This window comes from Salmo salar, chromosome 13 (assembly GCF_965601325.2).
Source record: "Salmo salar chromosome 13, fSalSal1, whole genome shotgun sequence".
Classification (NCBI taxonomy): Eukaryota; Metazoa; Chordata; class Actinopteri; order Salmoniformes; family Salmonidae; genus Salmo; species Salmo salar.
The window spans coordinates 43,168,175-43,184,971 of record NC_138303.1 but is presented as its reverse complement, the minus strand read 5'-3'; the positions used below and the strand labels follow the sequence as shown (position 1 = coordinate 43,184,971).

General features: G+C 40.6%; 1 protein-coding gene across 14 annotated transcripts in view; it reads left to right on the top strand.

The window, feature by feature from the left end:
- The window catches only part of hoxc10aa (homeobox protein HoxC10aa), an 88,138-nt gene that overhangs the window by 65,486 nt on the left and 5,855 nt on the right, over positions 1 to 16,797 (top strand). For 5 of the 14 annotated variants that reach the window (XM_045692203.2, XM_014135574.3, XM_045692204.2 and 2 more), the window contains exon 3: positions 10,158 to 10,226. The exons of the other annotated variants lie outside the window; for them this stretch is intronic. The gene's annotated coding sequence lies outside the window, so the exon portion shown is untranslated. The remainder of the gene's footprint in view (positions 1 to 10,157; positions 10,227 to 16,797) is intronic. 14 annotated transcript variants of the gene reach the window in all.

Here is a 16,797-nt window from a genome sequence, read left to right as displayed (position 1 = left end):
TTGGACACACGACCATCTGATCTGAAGTCATGGGATTATGCCCATCCACCACGCCTGTCCATAACACCAAGCCTATGGTAATAGCGCTCCGTGTTGCCCCTAGTGGCCGGTTTAGAAGGCATTTACCGAAGTCTTCAGGACAAGTCAATCTTGAACAATCTGCCTGGGTGGACTACAAGGTTGCATTTGCTGAGTGTAGGCTAAAATGTATTTCTGTAGGATCAAAACTATGGCATTATTGCAGAACTTGATGGGTCCAATCGCATTGTTGCAGATACAGGAATCATGAAAATATTCCATAACAAATGTAGTCATTATTGATGCACAGTATATTGCCCCACCTGGACATTTTAGGAAATAATGAGATTGTGATGCTCAGAAGCAAAATTGTAACAGTTCACTGCAGTGTACTGTGTAGGTATCATGTGTTTTGAGAAATGGAACATAACAGTTTTAGAAGTTATATTAGCCTACTGTTGGAACTTATTGACAGAGAATCAATCCAAAAATACTATGTAAAATAGAACTTCCATCCGTGCTAGAGATTGGAGGTCATTTGGCCATGGCCCATATCCAAGTGCAGGGTGTTACTGTAACAATATTTCACTCCCAGAAGCACTCTTCTGAAAGAACTGGTTGTTCAGTTTATGGTATAGGCCCTAGAGAGGGAGATACAACTGAAAAGTAGTGTTTTATGTCTATATTGGACACAAACCAACAAGTTAATTTACTCAAATGTTCAAAGAAATGTATGTCCAGAAACTGAGGATATATGTTGGCCAAGAAAGACAAAGTAGCTAGTTTCACTTTTAATCTGTCATTTTAATGGGTTATTATTGTTAGGAGTTGAAGCCAATAGCTATGGTTCAGCCTACAGTCTTAGAAAAAGCTTTATTTGGGGTACTATATAGAACCTTTTGGACAAGATAAAAGAACCCTTTACGAAAAAAGGTTCTACAATGCCTTACGGTAAAAGGTTCTACAGTGCCTTCAGAAAGTATTCAAACCCCTTGACTTATTCTACATTTTGTTGTGTTACACAATGAATAAAACATTTATTCAATTTCTTTTTTCCTCCCCACTCTACAAACAATACCCCATAATGAGAAAGTGAAAACATGTAAAAAAATATATATATTCATTTACATAAGTATTCACACCCCTGAGTCAATGCATGTTAGAATCACCTTTGGCAGGAATTACAGCTGTAGGTCTTTCTGGGTAAGTCTATAAGATCTTTGCACATTATTATTTTTATAATTCTTCAAGCTCTCCCTCGCCCTACATTTGACAAATCTGACCATAATTCTATCCTCCTGATTCCTGCTTACAAGCAAAAATGAAAGGAGGAAGCACCAGTGATTCGGTCAATAAAAAAGTGGTCAGATGAAGCAGATGCTAAGCTACAGGACTGTTTTACTAGCACAGACTGGAATATGTTCCGGGATTCTTCCGATGGCATTGAGGAGTACACCTTGTCAGTCACTGGCTTCATCAATAAGTGCATCGATGACATCGTCCCCACAGTGACTGTACGTACATACCCCAACCAGAAGCCATGGATTACAGGCAACATCTGCGCTGAGCTAAAGGGTAGAGCTGCCACTTTCAAGGAGTGGGACTCTAACCCGGAAGCTTATAAGAAATCCCGCTATGCCCTCCGACGAACCATCAAACAGGCAAAGTGTCAATACAGGACTAAGATTGAATCGTACTACACTGGCTCTGATGCTCGTTGGATGTGGCAGGGCTTACAAACTATTACAAACTACAAAGGGAAGCGCAGCCAAGAGCTGCACAGTGACATGAGCCTACCAGACAAGCTAAATTACTTCTATGCTTGCTTCGAGTCAAGTAACACTGAAACATGCACGAGAGCATCAGCTGTTCCGGACGACTGTGTGATCACACTCTCCGCAGCCGATGTGAATAAGACCTTTAAACAGGTCAACATTCACAAGGCCGAAGGGCCAGACAGATTAGCAGGACGTGTACTCCGAGCATGCACTGACCAACTGGCAAGTGTCTTCACCGACATTTTTAACCTCTCCCTGTCTGAGTCTGTAATACCAACATGTCTCAAGCAGACCACCATAGTCCCTGTGCCCAATAACACTAAAGTACAGTGGCTTACGAAAGTATTCACCCTTCTTGGTATTTTTCCTATTTTGTTGCCTTACAACCTGGAATTAAAATTGATTTTTGGGGGTTTGTATCATTTGATTTACACAACATGCCTACCACTTTGAAGATGCAAAATGTATTTAATTGTGAAACAAACAAGAAATAAGACAAAAAACAGAAAACTTGAGCGTGCATAACTATTTACCCCCCCAAAATCAATACTTTGTAGAGCTATCTTTCTCAGCAATTACAGCTGCAAGTCTCTTGGGGTATGTCTCTATAAGCTTGGCACATCTAGCCACTGGGATTTTTTTCCCATTCGTCAAGGCAAAACTGCTCCAGCTCCTTCAAGTTGAATGGGTTCCGCTGGTGTACAGCAATCTTTAAGTCATACCACAGATTCTCAATTGGATTGAGGTCTGGGCTTTGACTAGGCCATTCCAAGACATTTAAATGTTTCCCCTTAAACCACTCAAGTGTTGCTTTAGCAGTATGCTTAGGGTCATTGTCCTGCTGGAAGGTGAACTTCCATCCCAGTCTCAAATCTCTGGGAGACTGAAATAGGTTCCCCTCATGGTTTTCCCTGTATTTAGCGCCACCCATAATTTCTTCAAATCTGACCAGTTTCCCAGTCCCTGCTGATGGAAATGATGCTGCCACCACCATGCTTCACTGTGGGGATGGTGTTCTCAGGGTGATGAGAGGTGTTGGGTTTGTGCCAGACATAGTGTTTTCCTTGATGGCCAAAAAGCTCAATTTTAGTCTCATCTGACCAGAGTACCTTCTTTCATATGTTTTGGGAGTCTCCCACATGCCTTTTGGCAAACACCAAACATGTTTGCTAATTTTTTTCTTTAAGCAATGGCTTTTTTCTGGCCACTCTTCCGTAAAGCCCAGCTCTGTGGAGTGTACGGCTTAAAGTGGTCCTATGGACAGATATTCCAATCTCTGCTGTTGAGCTTTACAGCTCCTTAAGGGTTGTCTTTGGCCTCTTTGTTGCCTCTCTGATTAATGCCCTCCTTGCCTGGTCCGTGAGTTTTGGTGGGAGGCCTTCTCTTGGCAGGTTTGTTGTGGTGCCAGATACTTTACATTTTTTTATAATGGATTTAATGGTGCTCCGTGGGATGTTTAAAGTTTCGGATATTTTCCCCGGCCTGTTTGGAGAGCTCCTTGGTCTTCATGGTGTCGCTTGCTTGGTGTTGTCGCTTGCTTGGTGTTGTCCCTTGCTTAATGGTGTTGCAGACTCTGGGGCCTTTCAGAACAGGTATATATATATATATATATATATATATATATATTGAGATCATGTGACACTTAGATTGCACACAGGTGGACTTTACTTAAGTAATTATGTGACTTATGAAGGTAATTGATACCAGATCTTATTTAGGGGCTTCATAGCAAAGGAGGTGAATACAATTGCACACACCACTTTTCCGTTTCGAATTTTTTGAAACAAGTTATTTTTTTCATTTCACTTCACCAATTTGGACTATTTTGTGTATGTCCATTACATGAAATCCAAATAAAAATCCATTTAAATGACAGGTTGTAATGCAACAAAATAGGAAAAATAGCCAAGGGGGATGAATACTTTTGCAAGGCACTGTAACCTGCCTAAATGACTGCTGATCCATACACTCATGTCTGTAGGCATGAAGAGCTTTGAAAGGCTGGTCATGGCTTACATCAACACCATTATCACAGAAGCCCGAGACCCACTCAATTTGCATACCGCCCCAACAGATTCACAGATGATGCAATCTCTAGTGCACTCCACACTGCCCTTTCACACCTGGACAAAAGGAACACCTATGTGAGAATGCTATACCATTGACGACAGCTCAGCATTCAACAACATAGTGCCCTCAAAGCTCATCACTAAGCTAAGGACCCTTGGACTAAGCACCTCCCTCTGCAACTGGATCCTGGACTTCCTGACGGGCCGCCCCCAGGTGGTAAGGGTAGGTAACAACACATCCGCCACGCTGATCCTCAACATGTGGGCCCCTCAGGAGTGCGTGCTCAGTCCCCTCCTGTACTCCCTGTTCACTCGCGAATGCACAACCAGGCATGACTCCAACACCATCATTAAGTTTGCCGATGACACAACAGTGGTAGGCCTGGTCATCAACAACGACGAGACAGCATATAGGGAGGAGGACAGAGACCTGACCGTGTGGTGCCAGGACAAAAACCTCTCCCTCAACGTGATTAAGACTAAGGTGATGATTGTGGACTACAGGAAAAGGAGGACCGAGCATGACCCCATTCTCATCGACAGGGCTGTAGTGGAGAAGGTTGAGAGCTTCAAGTTCCTTGGTGTCCACATCACCAAGACAGTCGTGAAGAGGCCACGACAAATCCCCTCAGAAGACTGAAAAGATTTGGCATGGGTCCTCAGATCCTCAAAAGGTTCTACAGCTGCACCATTGAGGGCATCCAGACTGGTTGCATCACTGCCTGGTATGGCAACTGCTCGGCCTCCGACTGCAAGGCACTACATCACTGGGGCCAAGCTTCCTGCCATCCAGGACCTCTATACCAGGCGGTGTCAGAGGAAGGCCCTAAAACTTGTCAAAGACTCCAGCCACCCTAGTCATAGACTTTTCTCTCTGCTACCGCACGGCAAGCGGTACCGGAGCGTCACGTCTAGGTCCAAGAGGCTTCTAAACAGCTTCTACCCCCAAGCCATAAGACTACTGAACTTCTAATCAAATGGCTATCCAGACTATTTGCATGGCCTCCCACCCTCTTTTACTCTGCTGCTACTCTCTGTTATTATCTATGCTTAAGTAACTTTAATAACTCTACCTACATGTACAGTATATAGAGTTGAACTCGGAAGTTTACATACACCTTAGCCAAATACATTTAAACTCAGTTTTTCACAAATCCTGACATTTAATCCTAGTAAAAATTCCCTGTCTTAGGTCAGTTAGGATCACCACTTTATTTTAAGAATGTCAAATGTCAGAATAATAGTAGAGAGAATGATTTATTTCAGCTTTTATTTCTTTCATCACATTCCCAGTGGGTCAGAAGTTTACATACACGGAAATAGTATGTGGTAGCATTGCCTTCATATTGTTTAACTTGGGTCAAACATTTTGGGTAGCCTTCCACAAGCTTCCCACAATAATTTGGGTGAATTTTGGCCCATTCCTCCTGACAAAGCTGGTGTAACTGAATCAGGTTTGTAGGCCTCCTTGCTCGCACTCACTTTTTCAGTTCTGCCCACAAATTTTCAATAGGATTGAGGTCAGGGCTTTGTGATGGCCACTTCAATACCTTGTCTTTGTTGTCCTTAAGCCATTTTGCCACAACTTTGGAAATATGCTTGGGGTCATTGTCCATTTGGAAGACCCATTTGCTACCAAGCTTTAACTTCCTGACTGATGACTTGAGATGTTGCTTCAATATATCCACATAATTTTCCTTCCTCATGATTTTCCTTCCTCAAAGCCTCCCCCTTTTTCCTCCAAATATAACGATGGTCATTATGGCCAAACAGTTCTATTTTTGTTTCATCAGATCAGAGGAAATGTCTCCAAAAAAGTGCAATCTTTGTCCCCATGTGCATTTGCAAACCGTAGTCTGGCTTTTTTATGGCGGTTTTGGAGCAGTGGCTTCTTTCTTGCTGAGCAGCCTTTCAGGTTATGTTGATATAGGACTCGTTTTACTGTGGATATAGATACTTTTGTACCTGTTTCCTACAGCATCTTCACAAGGTCCTTTGCTGTTGTTCTGGGATTGATTTGCACTTTTCACCCCATAGTACGTTCATCTCTAGGAGACAGAATGCGTCTCCTTCCTGAGCGGTATGACAGCTGCATGGTCCCATGGTGTTTATACTTGCGTACTATTGTTTGTACAGATGAACGTGGTACCTTCAGGCATTTGGAAATTTCTCCCAAGGATAAACCAGACTTGTGGAGGTCTACACATTTTTTTCTGAGGTCTTGGCAGATTTCTTTTGATTTTCCCATGATGTCAAGCAAAGAGGCACTGAGTTTCAAGGTAGGTCTTGCAATACATCCACAGGTGATGTGTTCCTGTGGATGTTGACTCAGATGATGTCAATTAGCCTATCAGAAGCTTCTAAAGCCATGACATCATTTTCTGTAATTTTCCAAGCTGTTTAAAGGCACAGTCAACTTAGTGTATGTAAACTTCTGACCCACTGGAATTGTGATACACTGAATTATAAGTGAAATAATCTGTCTGTAAACAATTGTTGGAAAAATTACTTGTGTCATGCACAAAGTAGATGTCCTAACCGACTTGCCAAAACTATCGTTTGTTAACAAGACATTTGTGGAGCGGTTGAAAAACGAGTTTTAATGCCTCCAACCTAAGTGTATGTAAACTTCCGACTTCAACTGTACTACCTCAATAACCTCGACTAACCGGTGCCCCCGCACATTGACTCTGTACCGGTACCCCCTGTATATAGCCTCGCTATTGTTATTTTACTGCTGCTCTTTAATTATTTGTTACATTTATTTCTTATTTTTCTTTAGGTATTATTCTTAAAACTGCATTGTTGGTTAAGGGCTTGTAGGTAAGCATTTCACTGTAAGGTCTACACCTGTTGTTTTCTGTGCATGTGACATATAACATTTAATTTGATATTGTGGAGTAACTACAACGTTGTTGATCCATCCTCAGTTTTCTCCTATCACAGCCATTCAATTCTGTAACTGTGTGTAAGTCACCATTGGCCTCATGTTGAAATCCCTGAGAAGTTTCTTTACTCTCTGGCAACTGAGTTAGGAAAGACGCCTGTATCTTTGTAGTGACTGGGTGTGTTAATACACCATCCACAGTGTAATTAATAACTTTACCATGCTCAAAAGGATATTCAATGTCTGTTTTCTTTTCTTTTTTTACCCATTTACTAATTGGTGCCCTTCTTTGTGAGGCATTGGAAAACCTCCCTGGTCTTTGTGGTTGAATCTGTGTTTGATACTCACTGCTCGACTGAAGATAATTCTATGTGTGGGGTACAGAGATGAGGTAGTCATGAAAATCATGTTCAACAAAATTTTTGCACAGAGTGAGTCCATGCAACTTATTATGTGACTTGTTACGCAAACGTTTAGTCCTGACAAATGGGTTGACTACTTATTGACTCAAGACATTTCAGCTTTTCATTTTTAATTAATTTGTAAACATTTCTAAAAACATTATTCTACTTTGACATTATGGGATATTGCACGTGGGCCAGTGACCCATACATTTACATTTAATCAATTTTAAATTCAGCCTGTGACACAACATAATGTGGAAAAGGTCAAGGGGTGTGAATACTTTGTGAAGCCGCTGGTGAAGGCAGGAATCTCGAGTGTTCTATCCCTACCCTAGAGTGTAATGGGGAGTTTTAGAAATGAACAGCTAACAAAAGCTAATCCAGTCACATCAAACTCTGAAATGATAGCCTGCATTCCCTTTTAATTAGTTTTCCATTTGGCATTTATATCCATATTAATGATGCAGCTGCATGACTTCACCTGGTCAGAAAAATAGCTCGCTGACGTCTGACATGCTTGCTCTCTATCTATGGCAAGGGGAAGATAATCTATTTCATTCCTTGCAACATTGTTGCCGAGGTCTGAGTGGCTAACAGCAAGGTTCATACAGCCCTGTGCTGTTGCAAAATAAATGCTAGATAGAAAACAAGAGGAAATAATGTGTTTAATAAAAGCAAAGTTACAAACGCACAAATATCATAGCCTACCCTGTTATTGTAATGGTGAGAAGTTAGAATGACTTGGGGTATGATATTTGTGCATTTGTAACTTTCTCACTCATCTTTATTCACGATTAATTCAGGACTATCCATAATTATGGTGTCATCCACATTAATGTAGAAGTGTTTAGAAACATATTATATTCTTATTTACAATAAAAGTGACTCCAAAATAACATGAAGGGATAATCAACAAGAGGCTATACGTTCTTTTTACAATGGTTGGGTCTAATCCAGAATGCTGATTGGTTAAAACCGCATTCCAGCGGGTGTCTATTCCACAAGTTACCTTCGGCTAAATCTATGACATTAAAATGCTTTCTCATCAGCCCAGTCAAGCAATTTATAAACTTGATCTCCATTATAAAAAGCATTTAGAGACATTATCTCACATTTCTTTTTGACTAACATTTAGTTTTCAACAGCGGAGATTTGCATAAACCTTGCTGTTAGTCTCTCCGACATTTGCAACATTGTTTCAATATTCAAATTCATCTCCAGCTGTCCCACAGTAATGAAGGTTTCAGGAGTCGGGATGACACAGTTCCCTGTGGCTCAGTTGGTAGAGCCTGGTGTTTGCAATGCCAGCATGATGTGTGCAACGCCAGGGTTGTGTGTTCGATTCCCACGGGGGGCCAGTACAAAAAAAAAATAATGAAATGTATGTGTTCACTACTGTAAGTCGCTCTGGATAAGAGTGTCTGCTAAATGACTTAAATGTAAAAAATGAGACAGGCAGTGTTTCTCCGCCAGTCAAAATCAGCTGGCATCATTTTTATGGATATATACTAAGAAATGTAAATTGAAAAAAGGTAAAACAAAGTACAGCTAGTTTGCAGTCTTTCCAGCTTCAGTTTGAGGGGATTGTGTTAGCTGTGTTGTTGGCTAGTTCCTCTGAACAACAGTGTCCTGATTAAGTGAGCACATTTTCTATGCCAGGTGAAATCGTGCCTCATTAGCTCATTGTTATGGACGTATCCAAATAAATGTAACTAGAAAACAGCTGAAACAAATGCTAATGTGGCTACTTTGCTGTTATTCTGGCTGCACTTTTTGACGTGACTGTACGTTAGCCGTAGTTGGCTAGCTAGCAAGCAAGGGATAAGAACGTTGCCAGCCAGTATGGCAGTAGAACATTTAGAACGAACGACTGGGTCGCATCCATAGATACCGAACAAAAAGACTTAACGACTGGGTCGCGTCTCTGGCAACCAAACCGATAGAATGACCAGTCAGCTTGGGTAGCAACTCTAGATTTGTGTCGGGACTATATTTTGTAGAAGGATGAAAAAGTATGAATACATTCCTCAAAATAACGTTTTTTAATGAAAATATGTCAATCGTTATTTGAATGTCTTGGGCCTTTACTTATTAATCATTCATTTCGTTTGGGCACAAAATAATGTGAAACACAACCAAAACAAAACACAATTGCGTGCTAGGAATACGGGACCAAATACTAAACTTTTGACTACTTTAATACCTGTATGGGGGGACTATGAACAGAAAGTGCTGTAATTTCGAAACAATTCACCTGATATGGTTGAAAATACCATCAAATGAAAGCTGGCAGTCTGCACTTTAACCTCAGTCATTGTAAAATCCAAAGTGCTGGTACAGAGCCAAAACAACAACAAAAAATTGCATTGTCCCTATTGTCCCCTTGCATTGTCCCTAGTCATATGATAAACTATAGTCTATAGTTTTATTAGAATTTGAGCACGTTTATAAGCTAGCTAGCTAACTAACAGAAAAAAACTAAGCTACTTGAATTAGTCCCTTTACAAGCTAGCCAGCTAACTCTTTCAAATAAAATACATTTTCGTATGCCAAATAGAGCTACGGACCCAGCCTGACATTAGCAATTAGCTAAATGTTTCTTTTAGTTCAGTATTTCCGTGTGGAGTCAATTGAAGGGGCTAGCCTGTGTTTCATGAAGCCATTAGAAAGACTGTTGCTGACTGAGAGGAGGCATGTATAAATTATTTATAATATATTATGTATAATAAGTCCTGCTGATTCAATCGCCTCGTTAATCATTACATTACTTTTAACACACCTTCCCCACCTTCCCCACACCTAGCCTTCCCTGTAGCTCAGTTGGTAGAGCATGGTGTTTGCAACACCAGGGTTGTGGGTTTGATTCCCACGGGGGGGCCAGCACAGAAAAAAAAAAAATGTATGAAATGTATGCATTCACTACTGTAAGTCGCTCTGGATAAGAGCGTCTGCTAAATGACTAAAATGTAAAATGTAAACACACTATCTATGTTTTGCTCAGTCTGGCAGTAACCCAGAACTGTCAGAGACAGAGGATCTCTCTTTTGGCTGCTGCTGACAACAACTGCAGGTAAGTTGTTCTTCCATAGCATCAAAATAATTATACAATTATACAGTACCAATTATACACCTACTCATTCAAGGGTTTTTCTTTATTTTTACTATTTTCTACGTTGTAAACTATGAAATAACACATATGGAATCATGTAGTAACCAAAAAAGTGTTAAACAAATAAAAATATATTTTATATTTGAGATTGTTCAAAGTAGCCACCCTTTGCCATGATTGCAGCTTTGCACACTCTTGGAATTCTCTCAACCAGCTTCATGAGGTAATCACCTGGAATGCATTTCAATTAACAGGTGTGCCTTGTTAAAAGTTAATTTGTGGAATTTCTTTCCTTCTTAGCGTGTTTGAGCCAATTAGTTGTATGTGACAAGGTCAGGGTGGTATACAGAAGATAGCCCTATTTGGTAAAAGACCAAGTCCATATTATGGAAAGAACAGCTCAAATAAGCAAAGAGAAACGACAGTCCATCATTACTTGAAGACATAAAGGTCAGTCAATCCGAAACATTTCACGAACTTTTAACATTTATTCAAGTTCAAAACCATCAAGCGCTATGCTGAAACTGGCTCTTATGAGAACCGCAACAGGAAAGGAGTTACTGCTGCTGAAGAGGATAAGTTCAGGTAGGTAGCCTAGGTAGCCTAGTGGTTAGATTGTTTGACTTGTAACCAAAAGGTTGCAAGATCAAATCCCTGAGCTGACAAGGTAAAAAAGTCTGTCGTTATGCCCCTGAACAAGGCAGTTAACACACTGTTCTTAGGACGTCATTGAAAATAACAATTTGTTCTTAACTGACTTGCCTAGTTAAATAAAGGTTAAAAAAAAAAAAATTGAGTAACCAGCCTCAGAAATTGTAGCCCAAATAAATACTTCACAGAGTTCAAGTAACAGACACATCTCAACATCAGCTGTTCAGAGGAGTCTGTGTGAATCAGGCATTCATGGTTGAATTTCTGCAAAGAAACCACTACTAAAGGACACCACCAATAAGAAGAAGAGACTTGCTTGGGCCAAGAACCACTAGCAATGGACTTTGGACTGGTGAAAATCTGTCCTTTGGTCTAATGAGTCCAAATTTGAGATTTTTGGTTCCAACCACCGTGCAGAGTAGGTCAACGGATGATCTCTGCATGTGTAGTTACCACCGTGAAGCATGGAGGAGGTGTGATGGTGTGGGGGTGCTTTGCTGGTGACACTGTCTGTGATTTATATAGAATTCAAGGCATACTTAACCAGCATGTGGTTACCACAGCATTCTGCAGCAATACGCCATCCCATCTGGTTTGCGCTTAGTGAGACAGGACAATGACCCAACACACCTCCAGGCTGTGTAAGGGCTATTTTACCAAGAATAAGAGTGATGGAGTGCTGCATCAGATGACCTGGCCTCCACAATTACCCGACCTCAACCCAATTGAGATGGGTTGGGATGAGTTGGACGGAAAGGAAAAGTGTGAAGGAAAAGCAGCCAACAAGTGCTCAGCATATGTGGGAACTTTTTCAAGACTGTTGGAAAAGCATTTAAGGTGAAGCTGGTCGAGAGTATGCCAAAAGTGTGCAAAGCTGTCATCAAGGCAAAGAGTTGCTACCTTGAAGAAGCCAAAATATAAAATATATTCTGGTTTGTTTAACACTTTTTTGGTTCCTACATGATTCCATATGTGTTATTTCATAGTTTGATGTCTTCACTATTATTCTACAATGTAGAAAATTGTCAAATCTAAGAAAAACCTTTGAGTGTGTAGATGTGTCCAAACTTTTGACTGGTACTGTATGTCTGCATAGCATTATGGCTTCATTTTGGCAGATGAACTCATGTTTAGGTCTGAATATGAACTCATGTTTTAGCTCCTTTTTTCTTCTTCTCTGTAATGAGTCACGGAGGTAACCCAGTGGGTAAGGAGTTGGACCTATGGCAGGAGATGGACCTGTGGCCTGAAAGGTGGCCTGTTCAAATCCTGGGCTGGGCGCTGATTTAAAAAACGGCAGAATTTATTTGACAACTGGAGGGCTGCTGGGTTCACATCCTCAAAACAATACCCTACTGTTGTGCCCCACAACATGCTCTCCATCCTGGAGAGCCGCGTAAACCTGTGTTTGTCTCAACTGTACAGTTGAAGTCGGAAGTTTACATACACCTTAGCCAAATACATTTAAACTCAGTTTTTCACAAATCCTGACATGTAATCCTACTAAAAATTCCCTGTCTTTGGTCAGTTAGGATCACCACTTTATTTTAAGAATGTGAAATGTCAGAATAATAGTAGAGAGAATTATTTATTTCAGCTTGTATTTCTTTCATCACATTCCCAGTGGGTCAGAAGTTTATATACACACAATTAGCATGTGGTAGCATTGCCTTTATATTGTTTAACTTGGGTCAAACATTTCGGGGTAGCCTTCCACAAGCTTCCCACAATAAGTTGGGTGAATTTTGGCCCATTCCTCCTGACAGAGCTGGTGTAACTGAGTCAGGTTTGTAGGCCTCCTTGCTCGCACATGCTTTTTCAGTTCTGCCCACAAATTTTCAATAGAATTGAGGTCAGGGCTCTGTGATGGCCACCCCAATACCTTGACTTTGTTGTCCTTAAGCCATTTTGCCACAACTTTAGAAGTATGCTTGGGGTCATTGTCCCAAGACCCATTTGCGACCAAGACTGATGTCTTGAGATGTTGCTTCAATATATCCACATAATTTTCCTTCCTCTTGATGCCATCCATTTTGTGAAGTGCACCAGTCCCTCCTGCAGCAAAGCACCCCACAACATGATGCTGCCACCCCTGTGCCTCACGGTTGGGATGGTGTTCTTCGGCTTGCAAGCCTCCCCCTTTTTCCTCCAAACATAACGATGGTCATTATGGCCAAACAGTTCTATTTTTGTTTCATCAGACCAGAGGACATTTCTCCAAAAAGTACGATCTTTGTCCCCATGTGCAGTTGCAAACCGTAGTCTGGCTTTTTTATGGCAGTTTTGTAGCAGTGGCTTCTTCTTTGCTGAGCAACCTTTCAGGTTATGTCGATATAGGACTCGTTTTACTGTGGATATAGATACTTTTGTACCTGTTTCCGCCAGCCTATCAGAAGCTTCTAAAGCCATGACATCATTTTCTGTAATTTTCCAAGCTGTTTAAAGGCACAGTCAACTTAGTGTATGTAAACTTCTGACCCACTGGAATTGTGATACAATGAATTATAAGTGAAATAATCTGTCTGTAAACAATTGTTGGAAAAATTACTTGTGTCATGCACAAGTAGATGTCCTAACTGCCAAAACTATAGTTTGTTAACAAGACATTTGTGGAGTGGTTGAAAAACGAGTTTTAATGCCTCCAACCAAAGTGTATGTAAGCTTCCGACCTCAGCTGTATGTGTGAGGTTTGGGGGGTTGAGAAGGGAGCAGATGACCCATTTTTGATGTTCACTCTAACTAATGGATATTTTATTGTATTGTATTGTAAAGAAGTCAGCCAGAGTTGACTTAGGCCATCATTCAAACAAAGTGATACCTGCCTGGCCACCAATGCATATTTCCAAACTATGTTTGCTAATAATGACAACAACAACAAAAAACTATGCTGGTATACTTTTGTGCTTTATTTAATTGTTTATTAAATTATATTCTTAGCTCAAAATATTGCTGTTTAATGGTAGTAGCCATAATTCATAAATGGCGCCATGCAGGGTTCTATAAGGAACCGTTTTTCTAAGTGCATTGCATGTAAATGGCCTATTCATATAGGTCAATACATTAACACATGTTTTGGGAAGAAAGGAAAATGACAATGTGTGTCTTTTACCTATTCCTCATGTATGAAGTGTGCAGTGCTCAGCAAAGTCTCCGGTCCTTTCATTTCACTCTGAATTGTTTACAGAAATGTAGGGCACCGGGCCAATAAATCTCCCGCGTGCTCCGCCGAGACAGGTCCATTTGTATGCACCGTTTTAACCGACAACATCCTCTGCCCATTAACGTCCTTCCACGAGCTCTCTGTCTCCTCTTCTCTGCCCGACTCGAGCTCTGTCCGCCGAAAATGCATTATTGGCATGGATGCTTTTTGTTGAGAAGAGCAGTGTAGAGAACAGTGTTTTTGGAACAAAGGGGTTAGGAATTTTGCTGCATGTGCTAGGCCTACATGGTAGCCATGTCAACACGAAAAAGCCCACATTAGTGGAAATGCTATAGGCTGTGAGTTAAGATATATTGTACGTTAAAATCCTCAATCGTTACGAAACTTTTTCAATGTTTCCTCGGCTGTTTGTGTCAGCCACCAAGCCAAGAAAAAGGGGTTGACACCCAGAGGGACTGGCGCGCGCTTTTTTGCAGACAGAGAAAAATGATTTATTGCCACTTGGGCGGTTCAACCAGAGTTCACGGAGAATCGTGGTGTAGGCGCACGGAGGAGCTAAATTATGTTCTTGCTGAGATAGTATATCACAGATTCTATTCTATGTCCAATACAGCCGAGTGTTCAACGATTTGAAACAAAGAAAACAAACGGAATTGAATTCCTTTACCCTCATTTCTCATTTCCAGCTAAAATTAGTGCCAGACGTTACAGGTACACAATATAATGATGGTAATAATAATAATAATAATAATAATAATGTTATCCTTATAATTATCCTAATCCTAATACTATACTGAGTATGTGTAGCCTACATATCGAAATTGATCATGGGTGAGGGAAATGAAAAAGTGGATTAAATGCACATGAAGCTCAAATAGGCCTATTGAGTTCCCTTATTAGTATCTGTATCCCAGGTTGGAATGAATCGTCTCGCATTCACCGCACACCGACCAAGTCATATGTCATGTCGCCTAAATGGCACCAATGCGAACCCTGCTATGTGCACACTGAATACCTCTATCTGACAAGTTCTGTCACAGCAATTCACTGTACTCTAAATAACAAGTCGCTCTTAAAACAAGAAGGATTTAGGAAGAACAATTGGAAAGGTTAAGAGCATGAGGAGGGTCTGCTGAGGCAGCCTATTTTAATGTAGGCCTAATATGGTAAATACATGCGAATATATATCATTTTTTTGTATGTGCACACGTCTGATTGTTAACGTTTTAAGAGATGGTCTTCTTGTTTGTCCCAATCTCCTATATGATTCTGAAAAGGCTCTCATTACTATGAGGCTGTGAACATGACTAGGATATGACTATGACCCATAACTCGATTTAGCTGAAATTCAAGTGGAGTATTTTGTTTATCCTGATTATCACTTGCCTGCTCTCCATGAACATTTGATGTTGCCGGAAATCCTATCTCTACTCGCGTGCTATTCTTGTTGTTCCGTTATTCTAAATGATCCCGTCAAAATGTCCTTTAATCGTTTAAGCCTACAATATTGAGAACATGATATGCTCATGTTTATGTTCAAATAACTTATTGGAGTGAGTGTGTGACGTGCGAATGGAGGATATGAATCAGGGAGTGAGGTTACCCTTGTGGCGAGGCTAGAAGGAGGGTAAACGGAAGAGGGATTAAATCAGAGTGGTGCTGTGAAGATGCTGGGTCGTCCCGGCTAGGCGATCCAGAGTGCATCATCCATCACCGTGCTGCTGGAAGACCTCTATTGAGGATTCTCCTCAACAGATTTGTTGTATTATACTATAGAAATACTAGTGAAAATATATTATTGTAGGCCTAGAATCTAATCAACATTTTGAGATAATATCATCCTTAGTCCACGTACACTTTATAGCCACCAGAGCCCTATCTCTGCACGGCTCTGCTGTAGCCCATGCTTGTTTGTGTAGGGTATTTATAGCTAGCTATATAGTTTATTTTTTATAATACTATTTACGTTGGCCTAAATATTACTGCAACATCACACCTCCAAGTTAAACGACTAACAACTCCCTGAAGTCCATAGGCTATTGCTTTGGTTTTAGCGTTGAGTTCGTATAACGTACAGTAGTAGCCCAGCCAGTCATTTGCCTCCCTCTTTGTCTGTCCGTCCATACACACGGGTTTTCATCAATCGAAAAATACTCTGTAATATGAATGTTGTTTGGCAGAGCAAAACACATCCACGTGGATATTGATTAGTAATCGCAGGTAGCCAGACATTTGAGGGGAAAAAATACTATTATTTTCTATATTCTTTTGCGGTCTTCTCATTCTCTTTGTGTGGCAATGATTGTCAAAACCCTTTGTTTGACCACTCCCATTGACTCTATTCGAATCTATTATATAAGTCCTTTATCTCACTAGATAAGTGCACTACTAACTCGGATAGTTCCCTCACTGAGTGTATTAGCATACAACTACTATGAACTGAATGCATATTCACAAGCAAATAGAATAAAGTAAATAGACAAAAGTAGAGTTTTAAGCCCAAGCTTTGTATATCCAGAGGAATACCATTCACAATGGTTGGTCCTCATTTTTAATATAGTAATAACACTTCAACAAACAGCACACTCATGTTACAATAATACATTCAGGAAAATTACACATTTAGTCAAATGTCATTTTTTTTGTATGTCTTGCGATAGCATTGATATTATCCAAGTAGGCTAACATATTACTTGTTCAATAGTTTCCAACAAGGAGCAT